The following is a 15,088-nucleotide window of genomic DNA, read 5'->3' as shown; positions in this document are numbered from 1 at the left end:
CTGGTGCACGACCACCGACCACCGCCGCCCTTGATCCCCTTGTTCGAGAATTCATTTTGTTAATTTTATTGTTGGTCACCTGGCCTTTGCTCCTTTAGGCAACCACTCATTTCCCCATGTGTAGCTGGGGATGTATGTCAGGTTGTGACTCCTTCCTCCTGTCCACAGTGTGTTTTCTTGTGTCTCATCATTAGTTCACTCGTCCATTTGCCAATCCTTGTTGCCTGTTTGTTCTGCTACTTGCTCCAGGCTCTTTGGCTACCTTTAAATGCTCTAAGTAGATCTGGCCAGAGGCCCTGGGTCAGGGGTCAGAGGGTGAGATTCCACCATGTGACCTTCAGCCTAAGGCCCCATTGGTACAACCTGTGGAAATAGAAGGTCCCTCACTCTCCAGCCATCACAGAAGGAAGGGGGAGAGGTTCCGGGGTCTCAGCCACAGGGCTATGGGCCTCAGAATGGAGATTGGGGCATGGTGTTCTGTGGAAGGAAGGTTGTGGGTTGAGATGAGGGTCATCAGACTCCAGTGCAGTGGAAGGACCAGGTCCTGTGATTCGAGACTTCCTAGGTCACTTTGAAGACCTCAGGCCTGCATTAAGAAAAGGTGGGGCTCCCAGCCCTTTGCAAATGGTCAGAGGCCAGTCGCCTGGTACTGTGTTCTACTTGGCTGCTTTGAAGTCTAGGCTTTGAGATATGGAGGGATTCCTGAACCGCACCTGTTCTCTGTGGCCTTCAGGTATCCTCTGCTGCCTGAGAGACACTCCTGCTATCAGGTTGGGAGGAGGAGGTCTCTATGCATTGTCCCTCTCTAGTGTTTTTGTACCCCATATGAATTTGGGGCTGGGGAGTTTTCTCCAAGGTTTAGCCCTGTTCTCCCCTCCTGGAAAATGACTTGCCTCAGCCTTGTCAGGAAAATACAACCTACTTGGAGTTGACTTTTCTAGAGAGGCAAGGTGACTGTCCAGTGGAGGGTGGGCAGGAGAGTCTGTAACTCACCAAGACTTGAGTTCCATTCCCAGGCTTGCCCAATACTGGCTTTGTAACTTTGGACAAGTCCTGGAACTTCTTGGAGCTTCATATTCTAATCCCTAACCTGGGGTGATGATTTTTGTCTTCGAGGAGAGGTATGAGGGTTGAGATAAATGGAATAAGTTGCCCAGCACTGTGCTTAGCATTGTAGTAGGTGCTCAGATTAATGACTCCTAATCTCAGAATCAACCCCATGCCCCATCCTCATGAGAGCTGTTCTTTCAAATATGTCCATTGGGCATTTGGAGAAATAGAAGCAGAGAACTTAAAGTCTCTGACTTGACTGGCTCCAGAGGTGACAGGGACACAGGCGGGACCCAGAAATTCCTGTCAAACCCAGGGCCCTTACCTGTGTATGTGCTGGCAGGATGGGCATTACTCTCTCCGATCTCAGCCAGTGAAAGTCGCTTGGTGCCAGGACCTTAGGCTGATATGCAGCCTTCTGCCAAAGGGTCCTTGAACCCTTTGACTGGGTAGGACTCGTCCCCACCACCCTGCCCCTGGGGGATGTGAGCCGGGAGAGGGAGGTGGGATGTCCTCCGAGAATGAGGTGGGGAACGACTTCCAGGAGGAGAAGCTTAGGGACCTAGGTCGTCCGGCCTCCAACTGCCCCTTTCCACCCTGCGGATTCTGGACCTCCGGGCCGGAGGGGGGTTGGGAGTGAGCGGCGTGGCTCATTCCCCCGGGGGCAGAGTCACCAGGAGAAGGGTGGCAGAGACTCAGGAAGAGGTGGAGACTCAGCGGTCGGGGAGGTGGAGGTAGATCCGAATCTCGTGCGGGCCGCGGGAGGGGCGAGGCGGCGCGCAGACCCCGCGTGGGCGGGGCGGCCGGCGGGCGGACTCGGGACGGCGAGTGGGCGGGGCCGGCCGGGCCGGGGGCGGTCCCTGCCCCTGCCCCGCCCCCTCCCCGGGGCGTCACGTGGGGCGGGCGGAAGCACCCGGCGGGGTGGGCGCGCCCGGCCTGCGGCCGCGAGTTGACTGCGGCGGCGTGAGTCAGTGGCCGCGCCGGGACCTCGCGTCCGCGGCTCCCAGCGTGGAGTCTTCGCCCACAGCAGGTAAGTGCGGCTGCCGGGACCTCCCCGCCCGCCGCGCCTTCGCCAGGTGGTGACCGGAGTTTCCCCATTTCGCAGAAGGGAACGCCGAGGCCGCGCCGACTGTGCGCCCGGCGCCTACTTCCGCGGGCGTTTTTCCCGGGGCATCATCTGCCCTCCTGCTGGTGATGGGGTGAGGGCGGCCACCTGAGGATGCGCGGTCGGGCCAGCGTCGGCGGGGAGGAGGGCGAACCGGCCGGGCAGGGGCCTTCCAGCCTTAGCCCTTTGGCAGGAAGATTCCCAGGAGCCGGAGCCAGCCCGCCTTCGGGCGCCTTGCTTTTCTCATCTGTGAAATGGAGGCTCCCGCCTCGTGGGCCGCGGAGACCCTTACAGCTCTGCACTTTAGTATGACCCCGTGCCCTGGACCTGGGGCTCCAGTGACCTTGGGCAGACTACTTCCGGTCTCTGTGCCTCAGTTCCCCACCAGTAAATGGGGGCATGGCCTCCCAAGAGCCCCCACCTGCCCTAGTTGCTGGAAAGAGGAGGTGTGTGTTCACTGAATGGGGTCACGCCGGCTGTGGGTTATTGGCACTGGAGGACGGGCTTGGAGCGCAGCTTGCGGGGCATCGGGTGGGTGTTTGGTCCCAGATCTCACAGGGCGGTGTTTAGCCTTGAGGAACTCTGGTCAGGAGCAATCACAGTATGGTTTCTGGCATATGCATTTCCCTCCCACATTGCTCCTGTCCTGGGGAGCCGCCTTTGATCTCCAGGCTTGGTCCCAGGGGCAGGGGCGCTGCTGCAGGGTGGTACAGGTTTGTGGAGGCACTCAGCTCAGGTAGATTTGGCTGTGTGCTGAGCACCAAGGTCAAGACTGAGGCACCCAGGATGTCTGTCCTTGGAGAGCAGAGAATGCCAGGTTAGGGGAGACTTCTCAGCCCACTCATTACAGGGTAGAAAGATCCCAGCAGAATCTCGAAGACAAGTGCAGACAGGTACTGAGATAGAATCAGGGACTGAGACGCTGGAGGCCCAGGGAAGAAGAGATGACTGGCATGGTCCTTGGCAGTGAAGGGACAATTAACAAGGCTAAGGACCCTCCAGAAGACAGCACAGCTTGTTCAAAGGCAGGACCTTTCATGGTATATTTGAAGAATGGCAAGGAGTGGGTATGGCTGGAAGGATGTAGTGAGAACTCGCCCCAGTGTCCCATGGCTGGTTGGGGATTGTCCAGACCTGGGCCCGGGGGACCTTGCCTCCCCATTCACCACTTGCTCACAGGAGTCGGGCAAAAGGGGGTCGTTCTAGGCAATCCTGTAACTGGTGAGGTGGAAGTGGGCAGAGGCCACTCAGAGGCCCAGATTGCCCCCACGCTTCATTGCCCCAGCCAAATCCCCACCACCTCTCAGACTCCAGTCATGCTTTTCTGTACCTGAAACCTCAGTCCTTTGTGTGGATTGCTTGTCCTCTCCATCCTCCCTCTCCAGAAATTGTCTCCCCATAAAAAAAAAAAAAAAAAATCTCCTAGGTCCTTTGGGACTTCACAGGTGGGTTGCTTATTGCCTCTTCTTGCCTTGCCTTTCAATCTGCATAGTGGCACAGCTTGTGAAGGGTCTTCTTGGAGCTCTGTGGGGGAAGGGCCGCAGAACCATGGGGATGACTGGGACTTGGGGTGGTCCCTGTACAGCCATCAAACATGTGACTCTGCAAGTCCCCAAACTTCTCAGAGCCTTCATTTCCCTATCTGCAGGATGAGGAGAGGAGCCCTGGTTTCATGCTCCAGAGAGAGACTGCTAGGGCAACTATTGGGCCTGAGCATCAATCTTGTCCCCTGCAATGAATGTTTGAATGTAGGAAAGAAAGAACCTGGAGGGCAGGGGTTAGTTCAGAGGGGTAGGGGGCCTCAGAGTCCTGAGGGCTAGTGGTGGACTAGCCTAGTACTAAGTCTAGAGCATCAGCTAAAGAGAGGGGAGTCCCCTCTGTTCTCTGGGCCCTCTCCCCTCCCTACCCCACTCTTTAGCCAAGCTCAAAGCCAGCCGGCTGATGCCCAAACAAGTAGCCTCTGTTCCCAGGATGGGGGGAGGGGAGGCAGGCCCTGGGCTCCAGGCCCGCCTGTCCAGCGCTGACCCTGCTGCGCACCCGCCCCACCCGCCCTTCACTCTGGATCTTAACCCTTGGGAGCCTGGGGTGGGCCCTGGGTTGCTTCAAGGCTCATGCCCCTTGCCCACCAGCTGTCCCCTCCACCCAATTTTAGGCTCCCAAAGGTTCTGTTGCAGCAAGAGGGGATGCAGTAGGACAAAAGTTGGAAATGGAGAAGGAAGAAGGGAATGGAGGTGGAAGGGAACTGGAATAGTTATGGTCAGATACTCAGAGACCATTTGGCTCAGAAGTTTTTTTCACAGATGGGGAGACTGAGGCCAAGGGCCAGAGGTCAGACCAGGATCACATAGTGAGCTCTGTGGGGGTCAGGACTGATCTGACCTCTAGTGTGGGCCCTCTCAGGGAAAGAAGAGGGAAAGGAAGGAAGCTCTGTTTGATTTGAGTACCTATCACGTGTCTGATGCTATACATTTGCATTTTATTTAACCTCATATCATTCCATGAGACGGAGATCACTGCCCAGTAACATAGGGGGGAAACAGACTCAGAAGGAGCTGAGTAATCACATCCGTGAGAAATATGTCAGTAAATAGGCACATAGCACTGAGGTAGGCATTTTATGTATGTTAACCAGTTTCGTCCTCCCTAAACAGCAAATAAGCGATAGAGGCAGGATCAGGACCCAGGCATTCCTTTGCCTTCTTTGGCCTGATTTCCTCTTCTCCAGTCTGACCTTCCCCTTTGAGCTCAGTCCAGGGTCCATACAGTGAGGGGCTGTCCCCTGGGTGATGGCCAAGGCAGCCATGAGCAGAGTGTGACCCCAGCCAGGCTGACCCGGCCCTCCCTGGGGATTGGAGTCCAGTCCCTTGGGTGGGCTCTCTTACCTCCTCCTCTGATCTCAGCCTGGCTGGCCTCAGCCCCCTTCACAGCCCTGCACAGAGGGGTGTTTGAGGAAAGGGTTCTGTGCTAAGGGGGCTGCTCCATGGATCTGAACAGCAGGTAGATAAGAGGGAGCCTCAGAGATCCCCTATAAGTACACTCCCCACAGATCTCAGGGCCTGCCGATAACTCAACACCAGGCTCCCTGCCAGCCTTGATCAGAGAGGATGTCTTGTCTGCTTACCCCTGGCCCCATGAGGCCCCCAGACCTGTATGCTCTAATGAGGGCTCTGGGGAGGACAGCCCAAAGAGGCTGATGACCCTGGGTGTCAGGGACAGCCCGGGGCTGGAGGGACAGTGCCTGGTTGGTCTTCCACCCGACCTTCCTGTGGAATTTTTCTCTAGCTCAACCTTTGGAATGTAGTTGAGAAAGGAAAAGATCTGTCCTATACTCAGGACATCTATTCCAGACTACTGGGACAATCAGAGTGGCTGGGAGGGGAGGTGGAAGTAAGTGACCAGCTCAGGGATTCCTGGGTGGCTCAGCGATTGAGCATCTGCCTTCAGCCCAGGGCCTGATCCTGGAGACCAGGGATCAAGTCCCACATCAGGCTCCCTGCATGGAGCCTGCTTCTTCCTCTGCCTGTGTCTCTGCCTCTCTCTCTGTGTCTCTCATGAATAAATAAGTAAAATCTTAAAAAAAAAAAAAGTGACCAGTTTAGTAACAACAGTATTATTGAATAGTAGTAATAATAGTGGCAGTGGCTACTGTTTCTTGGAAGCTTACTATGTGCCATTCACTGTGGAAGCATTTCTTTGGGCTGATGTAGTCCTCAGCAGTAGTGTCGCATGGTGGGTACCATTCCCACTCTATAGATGAGGAAACAGGCCCAGGAAGCTTAGGTGATTTGCCTAAGATGACCCGTTACAGAGAAGAGCTGGGAGTCTGAATTTCTCCCTCTTTGCAGTAGACTGTCTGAGCCCTGGGAGACACTGCAGGCGGAGGAGATCCAAACCCTCCTCTACCCTGCGAACTCCCAATCTGGGTTGAGGGCCGCATGGTGGGTGGCATTGCCAGTAACCAGCTGTGGGCATCCTACTTGTAGTCGAGACTGACCTCCCTCTAGTTCTGGGCCCGGCCTAGTACGGACGCCTCTTGGAGGGCTGCTTGCTGCTCTCGTCCTGTCCTGTCCACTTTGGACTTTGTGGAATACGGTGGCTCTCCCAGACCCCGTTTTGCTGGTGAGGAGACTGAGGTCAGAAGCTAAGTGACTTTCCTCAGCCGAGGAAAGGGAGAGCTGGAACTGACACCAGGTAGAGGCCCCAAGGCCAGCACACTTCCTCCCTGCCTGGGCCTGGTCGGGGCCTCCTGGCCTCCGAAGCCCTGAGCTTCCCCCAGACACCGCCCACCTGCCTTATCACAGGCCCCAGTCTCTCTCCCTGACCAAACCGAGCCCTCTGAAGGGACCTGGGATGCGGAACAGCTGGATGTCAGTGACCGAATGAACAAACCCGGGGGATGTGGTTCCAGAGCCGTGAGGCCAAGAAGCAGGGACCGGCTGTGGTCAGGAGTGTGGTACGCAGTCCCTGAGGGGTTCAGAAGAGGATTTAGGGGGCAGAGAGGCCCCCCCTCCCCCCGCCACAGGAGGGAGGAATGGGGCAAAATCTTCCTTCTCCTTCATATCTTTATTGTTGTGAGGGCCAGGGGGATAGAGGAGTGTTGGGACCTCTTGTGGCCACACCTCTGTCCCCATTCCTAGGGCAAGGAACTAGAGGTCACACCTGGAATCTTGGCGGCTCCTGAGGGAGTCTGGCTTGGCCCTACTTCCTTCTGGCCTGGGGTGGTCCTGGAGTGGGACGGCCCCCCCACATGGGGGAGCTGCCATTGCGTCTTTCTACCCCATATGCCTGGGCCTTCTTTGCCTCCTTCTCTCCTGCCTCAGAGGGCACTGCCTCGCCCCTGGCATTCTCCTTACCCCTCCTTTCCACTCCAGTGCCCAACGCCAGGGCCAGGTCTCTGAACTCAGCGTCCCTTGACTTCAGAGGGGGAGCAGGAAGCAATAGGTACCACATCAGTCCTCTAGGTGTGAGCAGATCAGGAGAGGAACATATCAAGCAGAGCAGGTGACATGGGGTGCAGGGCCTTCTCCCCTCCTCTCTATTCCCACCCACCCGCTCCCCAGCTGGGCAGCTGGGGTCTTAGGATTCTGAGTCTGAGATTCTAAGCATTGGGGATTCAGGGAGTCTAGGGTTTTTTGTGTGCTGGTGATTCCGAGCTTCTGAATATCCAAAATTCTGGGTTCCAGGAGCCTGCCAAGCCTTGTATCAGGCTGGGTAGCCTCTGAGTTGAGGCTGAGTCCTGTGCCACACCTTGGCTGGCTGATGCCAGACAGACGAGGCTCGGAGTTTCTCAGGGCTGCTTCTGGTGGTCAGTGGCACAGCTGGTCTCCAGGCTTTGTGTGCTCTGTGCACCCACCACCCACAGCATGAGGTCGCCTTTCAAGAAATCTGAGAACCAGACCCTGGAAGGGACTAAGTGGTAGCAGAAGAGACAGCCATCTTGGTGGGGAATGAGGAGGGTACAGGCAGAGTCCAGGCCTCCTCTTCATTTGTTGGTAGAGGGGCTGTCCTCTTGGATACCAGGACGGGCTTGAGGGGAGGCCCAGGGAGGGCTGATGGCTGGCTGGGTCATGGAGCAAGGGCTGGGCCACACTGATGGGTGAGCCAGGTCCTCCTGGGGTCAACATGTTCCGGTCTGGGAGGGTCAGAGCCAGGCTCAAGAGCGAAGCCAGAGTGGTAGACAGAGACCTGCGTCTGGGAGCCCTGAGGGAGGCACTGCACTGCCCGTCCTCAGGAGGGCCTTTGAATATTTTGCAATGCTGCTACCCTCACCCTTTCCTTCCGGTGCCCATCTGAGCCTATGGGCACACCAGCTGCCCTCAAAGGGGCTGCCTTGTGGGAAGGAGGCCTGTTTCCCCCCAAGCCTTCCTCCTGGAGACTTCTGGCTGGGTGTGTTCCTTCCTGGGCTGTGTTTCCCATCTCTTTTCTGCTCCACATGCCTCTGGGCAGGCACTGTGCATGGGCCTGTGTGGGCACTCTCGGGCTCAGATGCATCCTTGGAGGACCTGAGATTGTACCTTTGCACAGGTGTGATCAGTATTGGACATCCCTGTGAATTGGGGTATGAGGTGTGCTGGGCTTTGCACTCCTTGATGGGTGAGTTGGGTGAGGCTTTTATCCCTCTGAGTAGGGACCTCCCTCTAGGCAGGCCACTGAGTCTGCAGCCAAGCTGCCATAGCTTGTTCTCAAAGCTGATCCTAGCCTAGTGGGGGAGAAGGGACCTCTGGAGAGCAGGGCTGGGAACTAGGCTTTGCCAGGCAACAACAGGACAGCTTTGGGGTGGGGTCTACCTGGCTTACTGAAAGGGGTGCTAAAGGCCTCAGCTAAGGGCTTACGTCTTCCCTCAGCCTGGGGCTGTTCCTCCTATACTAGCTCCTCAGCTCCGAAGATGGATGTACTAGGCCTAGGGAGGCCAAAGACTCGGGGAGCATCTAGTTGTTCTAGTGGTTCCGTTCCAGTTTCTGTTTCAGGACGTGAATCAGGACACTTATTTGCCTCTACTGCCGGTGACCCGAAAACCCACATTTCTCAGTGTCGGGGTGGCCTAGCCTAAGTGGATTGGGGGGGGGCGGTTGCTGCAGTATCTCTGAGATCACCTAAGGGGACTGTCTCCTCCCAGTTCTTCCAAGGAACAGGCTAATGGAAGGGAGTCCAGTCGGGTGTGGTGGGGGAGGGCTAGGTCCTGGTCCTGACTTGTCATGTGGCCCTGGTTAGTTTAGTTTTTTGGACCTCTTTGGGGTTCACTTTCATCTTCTGGAAGAGGGGAGGGTTGGCTAAGGTGGTTCCTAAATGCCTAAGGAGCAGGTGGGGGCAGGTGAGGAGCTGGGGGAAGGTAGGTCTGGGGTACAGCAGGCAGGAGACTAGAGCTGTAACTGGGTGGGCAGTAGAGGAATGGGAGGTGTCTGATATAGGAGGCCCGAGGCCAGGCTCTAGCCACACTCCAGCCACTGGTTGCAGCATGACCTTGGGCGAGTCATCACTTGCCTGGGCACTTGCTTTCCACGTATAAAATTAGGAGATGTTCATGCAGTCAACAGATATTTACTATCTGCCAACCTCAGGCTGGATGCAGGGGAATCAGACCCTGGTCCTGCTTTCCAGGAGCACCCAGCCATATCTATGAGAGAGTCGCAGAGAGTAACTTCCCAGTGTGATCAGGGCTGTGGCCATGGGACTCAGAGGCTGCTTCCTGGAGTGGATGGCTCTGAACTTGAAAAGCAAGGTAGGGAATGACGTTCCAGGCAGAGGGAATGGTATAAGCAAAGATCTGGAGGTAAGGTGGCAGGCAGTGGGAGTGGAGGGAATGAGATGGAAGAGGAGTATGTGGCAGGAGCCAGTGGGTAGAGGCAAGGCAATAGAGGGTCATGGAAGGGGTGGGCAGAGCAGAGGGATTGGGGCTGGTCTCAGAGACTCCTGGAAGTCTAAGAAGGTTCGGAGCTACTCTGGGGAGTGGCTGACGGGTGGGCAGCACGAGGTGGTCTGAGAGTCAGCACTTAAGGCTCCCTGAGCAGTGTTTACCAGGCCAGCGCAGCAGGAAGTGGCTGGGACAGCCTCAGGTAAGAGAAGGGGCAAGCCCAACAGCAGAGGGGACCGAGGAACCTCAGAGTTGAATCCCTGACTCCTAGATCTCTGGTCTGAACCTTGACAGCTCCTCATCCAACCATCCGTCTCCCTCCCCATGTCACAGGCCCCTGTCCCAAGCTCCTGACTGGGGTAAGCCAGGCCTTTGTGGTTGTCCATTCATCCATTCCTCCAGGGCCCAGACACTTCTAGCCACTGGCGATAGAGCTGTTAATGAGACAGTGCTCCTGTCCTCTGGTTGAGGAGACTGACGATGAGCAAATAAATATGCAATACAGTGAGAAGTGGCATCCGAGGATGGAACCCAAAAGTGATAAGCTGAAAAATGACAGGTTCAGGAACTCATGGGAGCACATTTTTAGGTAGCGTGTTTAAGGAAGGAAGGCCTTGCATTTGAGAAAGTGCTGGAAAAAAACAGGGGGGTGAGTCATCAGATATCTGGAAGAGCACCCCAGGCAGAGGAGCTCCAGTGCCCACCTCTGGGGGTAAAGCTCACAGAGTGGGTTGGAATAACAGCAAGGAGACAGAGGCAGTGGGGACAGGCCATGCAACCTGGTAGGCCATGTGCTGGTTTTGGCTTTATTCTGAGGGAGGTGGGAAGGCACTGAGGAATGAGCACTGGTCAGATTTGGGCTGTTTCGAAGGCATGCATTTATTCTTGCAAGCCTGCATGGTGGAGCTGTTGTAATCTCCATCTTAGAGATGGCGAAACGGAGCCTCAGAAATTCGTGAATTCCCCAGTCTCCCAGCAGCTGGCACCCCTGTGCCCCTGCCTGCCTCCCGTGATCCATCCCGGAAGCACCTTGCTACCTGTCGTGGCTTCCTGCTGTCCAGACACAAGGGCAAGTGTCTTCACTTTGTCTCCCCAGGCCCTTCTCGGCCTGTACTCATGTCCCTTCTCTCTTGCCCGCCTGACCCTCTGTGTCCTCGCTGCTCTCTGCCTGTCTCTGCGCTGTCCCCTCTGAGGAGATGTTGTAGAAAGAGGGGCCTGTCTACCCGAGGGCAGCCCTCGGGTCCAAGCTGGCTCCTGTGTTAGTTTAGGCAGGTTACTTAACCTTTCTGAGGCTTAGTTACTTTCTCATCTGTAAAGTGGGCTAAAACCACTCTCGTTCTAGACTGTCATGAGGATTATATAAAACAGTCCACACACTGTGTTTAGCACAGTGCCTGGTAGATGGTAAGCATTCTGTAATCATGACCTTTTGTTGTTTTAGGCAAGTTTGGCCGGGTCAGATAAGAGGGTTAGAATGTTCTCTGTAAGCTGGAGAGGAGAGGCCGAGTCAGGGAGTCTTCCTCTCTTTTGTCTGACTCTAGAGGGGGGAGGCTGAGATCACACATATCCGTGGCCAGAGCCTGTGTGGCTGATACCCGGTCTCTCTCTCCTTTCCAGCCCCTGCCCGCCAGTCTGGTCACCTCTACCCAATCAACACAGGCAGCTTCCCCTTTCAGGTGCTAGCAGCAAGGGATCTGCTTATTCTCTGGCTTCTCCGTTCCAGGGACCACCCACGGAGAAGGCAGTTTCGGGTCCCTGTTCTTTGGGCTCCTAATTCTCCTGTGCGGGGGAGCCCACCAAGGCTCTCCTCCTGGGTGGGTAAGCACAACAGCTTCTAGGGTGGTTCTGAGAGGAGTCAAGCAGCTTTCTGTCCCCATCCCGGGCCAGGGCCAGCCCTCAGCCCCTCTGAGGGTCCCGGCATGTGACTCTGGTTCTGTCCACTTCTGCTACCTGGGAGCCTTATTGTCAGCCCTGTGTACTCCCACCTGCCATGTGGTCAGCCCTGTTTCTGCCTCATTGATAGTGTTAGGAGCCCCCTGTCCCCACCACCCCTGCCATGGAGCAGTGGACCCAGAGGAGGATCTTCCTGGTGTCACGCTGTAGCACCTCTGGCCTTGCTTTGCCTGAGAAGCCCCCAGCTCAGTAGGGGACTGTCTGTGCCTGAGAACCAGACCAGAGCCCCATGTGCTCCTGCTGGGGCTGCCCAGGTCTCCTCAGGTGCTGTGCCTCAACGGTGACGGGCTGGGGCACAGGGAAGGTCGGTATGGGTCAGGGTTAGGGTTAGGTGAGGTGCTCTCCCTTGGGGGCAGTTACAGGGTGGGCTGAGGGGTGTGCTGGCTGAAGGGAGGGAAGCAGGAGGAGGGCCTAGAGATCCAGGCCTGCCAGGGAGGCCTGGGGCGGAGGAAAGCGGGGATGGAGAGGGAGTTGGTGTCAGAACAAAGTCATGAGGAGGCATAGGGGAAATGGGAGGGCCCAGAGTGATCCTGAGTGATTCTTTCAGAGGTGAGAGTACTTGGTAGGTCAGGGGGGATTTGTATGTCACAGACTTTGACAAGGCCTAAACCCCGAATCATTTAACTTTCAGTTTCGTTAATTTGCAAGTGAGATACTCTGCAGATATTTACGCTTCATTCCATATCTTCCTCTATATCTGACCCTCTCCAGGGTGGGGCTTGGGCATGAGAGGGACCTCAGATGAGGTTTGGGGGAAGGTGGGTGATGGTCAGGGCTAGAGTAGGGTCAGATGCTGTTTAGATGACGAACCACAGGGACCCTAGAGTCTCATGTTTACTAATGGTCCTCAGTCCATTTCCCATTTGAAAGTCCCTGGGCTGTGCTCTGTTGCTGGCCTCTGCGTGGGGGGCACCTTACTTGCTGTGCTGCATCCTTGACCTTTGGGAGGATAAGACCATGGTGAGGGGGAGTGGGCTTTGGGTCTCAGTTTCTCATTCTCTAGTGCACATGACCCAGGAAATCAGTTTTGTTTATGACTGTTCTTTCTCTTAGTGGTCTGCTCATGTTACACTTAAAATCGTAAAGCCTCTTTTTTTTTTAAAAAAAAAGATTTTATTTATTTACATATGAGAGACACAGAGAGACAAGCAGAGACAGACGCAGAGGGAGAAGCAGGCTCCTTGCAGGGAGCCCGATATGGGACTGCATCCTGGGACCTTGGGACCACAACCTGAGCCAAAGGCAGACTCTCAACCGCTGAGTGCTGAGCCACCCAGGCATCCTATAAAGCTACTTTTTAATAGTAATTTTGAGGAACAAACTGGGACTTAATTGTCATAGACCTAAGATACTTTCATCATTTTGTCATCTAATTATAAAAGTGAGGCACAACTATAGAAACTTTCAACAGCAGGGATCCCTGGGTGGCTCAGCGGTTTAAGCGCCTGCCTTTGGCCCAGGGCGAGATCCTGGAGACCCCGGATCGAGTCCCATATCGGGCTCCCAGCATGGAGCCTGCTTCTCCTTCTGCCTGTGTCTCTGCCTCTCTCTCTGTGTGTCTTTTAGGAATGAATAAATTAATAAAATCTTAAAAACAAACAAACAAAAAACTTTCAACAGCATAGACATGAAGATTGTAGAAAATGATAATCGTTTAAGATTAGGGTGGGAGTTAGGGCTAGTCCTGAAATGAAGTCAAGGATGTCTCCTGTCCCCTAGTCCCCTATGCATCATGGTCATGAATAAAACTGGTTTTATTTATTTTTTTATTGTAATGCTGAACTGGTGGCCCCAAGAAGGCTGTTAAAATGTTCTATGTCTCCCCAGGCCCACTGTGTGAGAGTGTGCATGTTGCGCTCTGTCCAAGAGTACCTGGTTGTGGGGGACAGCGTGAAGTGAGAGCTGGGAGAGGGGATACTGAAACCTAAGCCTGTCCCTCCTTGCTGAGCTGCGTGTCCTGCTGTGGGGCTTCTGAAGGAAGAGGCATTTTTTTCTAATTGGCTTAGAAGCCGAACCTGGGTTGGAGGTAGCCTTACTTTCCTGGGAGAGCACGTGGTGGGGTGGGGAATGTGCAGTGCCTGGGGCCACCCAGAAAGAGGGCAGGGGGGCAGTGGGGTATCCAGTCTGGAGCCCTGCAGGGGAATGTGGCCAGAGGCAGGGTGTGCTAGTCCTTGGTATCTCGGGGAACAGAGAGCTCCAGGATGCGGAGCAATCCAGACAGGAGCCTGGATACAAGGCCAGTGCCAAGGTCCCCTCTGGTCAGGACTGCCCAAGGCCTCAGGCTAAGGAACAGGAAGTGTCTGTCTTAGCAACAGAGGAGTGAGCAGATGACGAGTGAGTGTGGCTTCTAGTACATACATGGTGATGTGTCGTAGTTATCTGGGTGACAGCTCTGCTTTATGGAGGGGGAAACTGAGTCTCAAAATGTCACATGACTTCAGGCAAGGAGTAATGGAGCCAGGACTGGAACCCAGCCTTGCCATGCATCCTGGGGGAAAAGGGCTCTGATGTAGACTCACCAGGGGCTCACCAGTGGCCCCCAACTCCCCACCAGGTGGCTGAGGCAGCTCTTTATGCACCCAGGCGCTGGGGCCCTGACTCAATCCTCACCATGCTGACATGCTGAGGGCTGCTCCCATCTGCCTCCACCATTCCTGCGACCCCAGAGATGAGTCACACCACGGATGGGATGGGGCAGGAATCTGGTGCCAGGGCAAATGCCAGGGCAGAGATTCGGAGCTGCGGCAAAGCAGGAGACTCCAGTATAATTCTTTGGGTCTGGTATGCAGTGGCCACCGATCCCTGAGAGAAAGAAGGTAGGCTTCTTGGCCCAAGGATCAGTCAGCTGCCTGCCTGAGGGCTGCACCTGATGCCTTGCCTAGCTGGGCTGGAGGGAGCTAGCTTCTGCAGCAGGGCGGGGGCGCTTCTGCACTCCTCGAGCCAGGAACCCAGCCCCCACCTAGTTCCTCATATGGGAGGGAAGTGTCTCCAAGGCCTCTTGCCTGGTTAGAGGAGTCCTGAGAACACCCAGGAGGGCGGCGGATCAAATGTGGTCCTGCCCACAGGTATCACCTGGTAATTGGGTTGGGGTTGGTGGTGGGGGGTCCTGGGCATCGTTGGGCTCTGGGGCAGTTGTACATAGTCAGGCTGTTGGGAGTGTGGGACCGAAGGGTGTGTGTGTGGTGGAGGGGCAGATCTGCCCTGTGGCTGTCGGGTGGGGTATGAGTGAGAGCTATGAGTTTGTGGTATGGGCAGGTTGTGGTTTGTAGACCTGGCCTGGCCAGAGCTAGATGTGTTCTTGGTTCCTGTGTGGGACGCTCTGAGGGGTTTCCTGAGGTTTGGATGCTGGAGTCTATGCTGAGTCCTCCTGGAGTAGTGGGGGTTGTGGGAGTGGGAGGAGATGGCGTGCAGGGGAGGAGGGGGTGAGTGGAGGAGTAGCTCAGGCCCGGGTGTGGACCCCGCCTCCCTCTCACTCCATCCCCCCATCACTGGGCCTTCCCTTGGACCCAGAGTGCAGCTCTGTGCAGAGGGGGCCTGAAGTACTCCTGGGGGTGTGGGGGGTGTGGCGGGGGAGGGCAGGGTCTTGGCTGAGGGGGCTGAATGTGGAAGGAGTTAGGACCTTTAGGGCC

At 55.8% G+C, this 15,088-nt stretch overlaps 1 protein-coding gene across 3 annotated transcripts in view; it reads left to right on the top strand.

Moving 5' to 3' along the window:
• The first annotated feature begins 1,812 nt into the window (after positions 1 to 1,812).
• ARAP1 (ArfGAP with RhoGAP domain, ankyrin repeat and PH domain 1) overlaps positions 1,813 to 15,088 on the top strand; it is a 64,670-nt gene continuing 51,394 nt past the window's right edge. Inside the window, exon 1 of one of the 3 annotated variants that reach the window (XM_041730151.1) lies at positions 1,813 to 2,080. The gene's annotated coding sequence lies outside the window, so the exon portion shown is untranslated. Of the gene's footprint in view, positions 2,081 to 14,507; positions 14,525 to 15,088 lie in introns of those variants that run through there. The other 2 variants (XM_041730153.1, XM_041730152.1) reach the window with 2 other exon arrangements.

The sequence above is a fragment of the Vulpes lagopus genome, chromosome 15 (genome assembly GCF_018345385.1).
Source record: "Vulpes lagopus strain Blue_001 chromosome 15, ASM1834538v1, whole genome shotgun sequence".
Classification (NCBI taxonomy): domain Eukaryota; kingdom Metazoa; phylum Chordata; class Mammalia; order Carnivora; family Canidae; genus Vulpes; species Vulpes lagopus.
The sequence above is the reverse complement of the archived record's forward strand: the minus strand, read 5'-3'. Positions and strand labels throughout refer to the sequence as shown.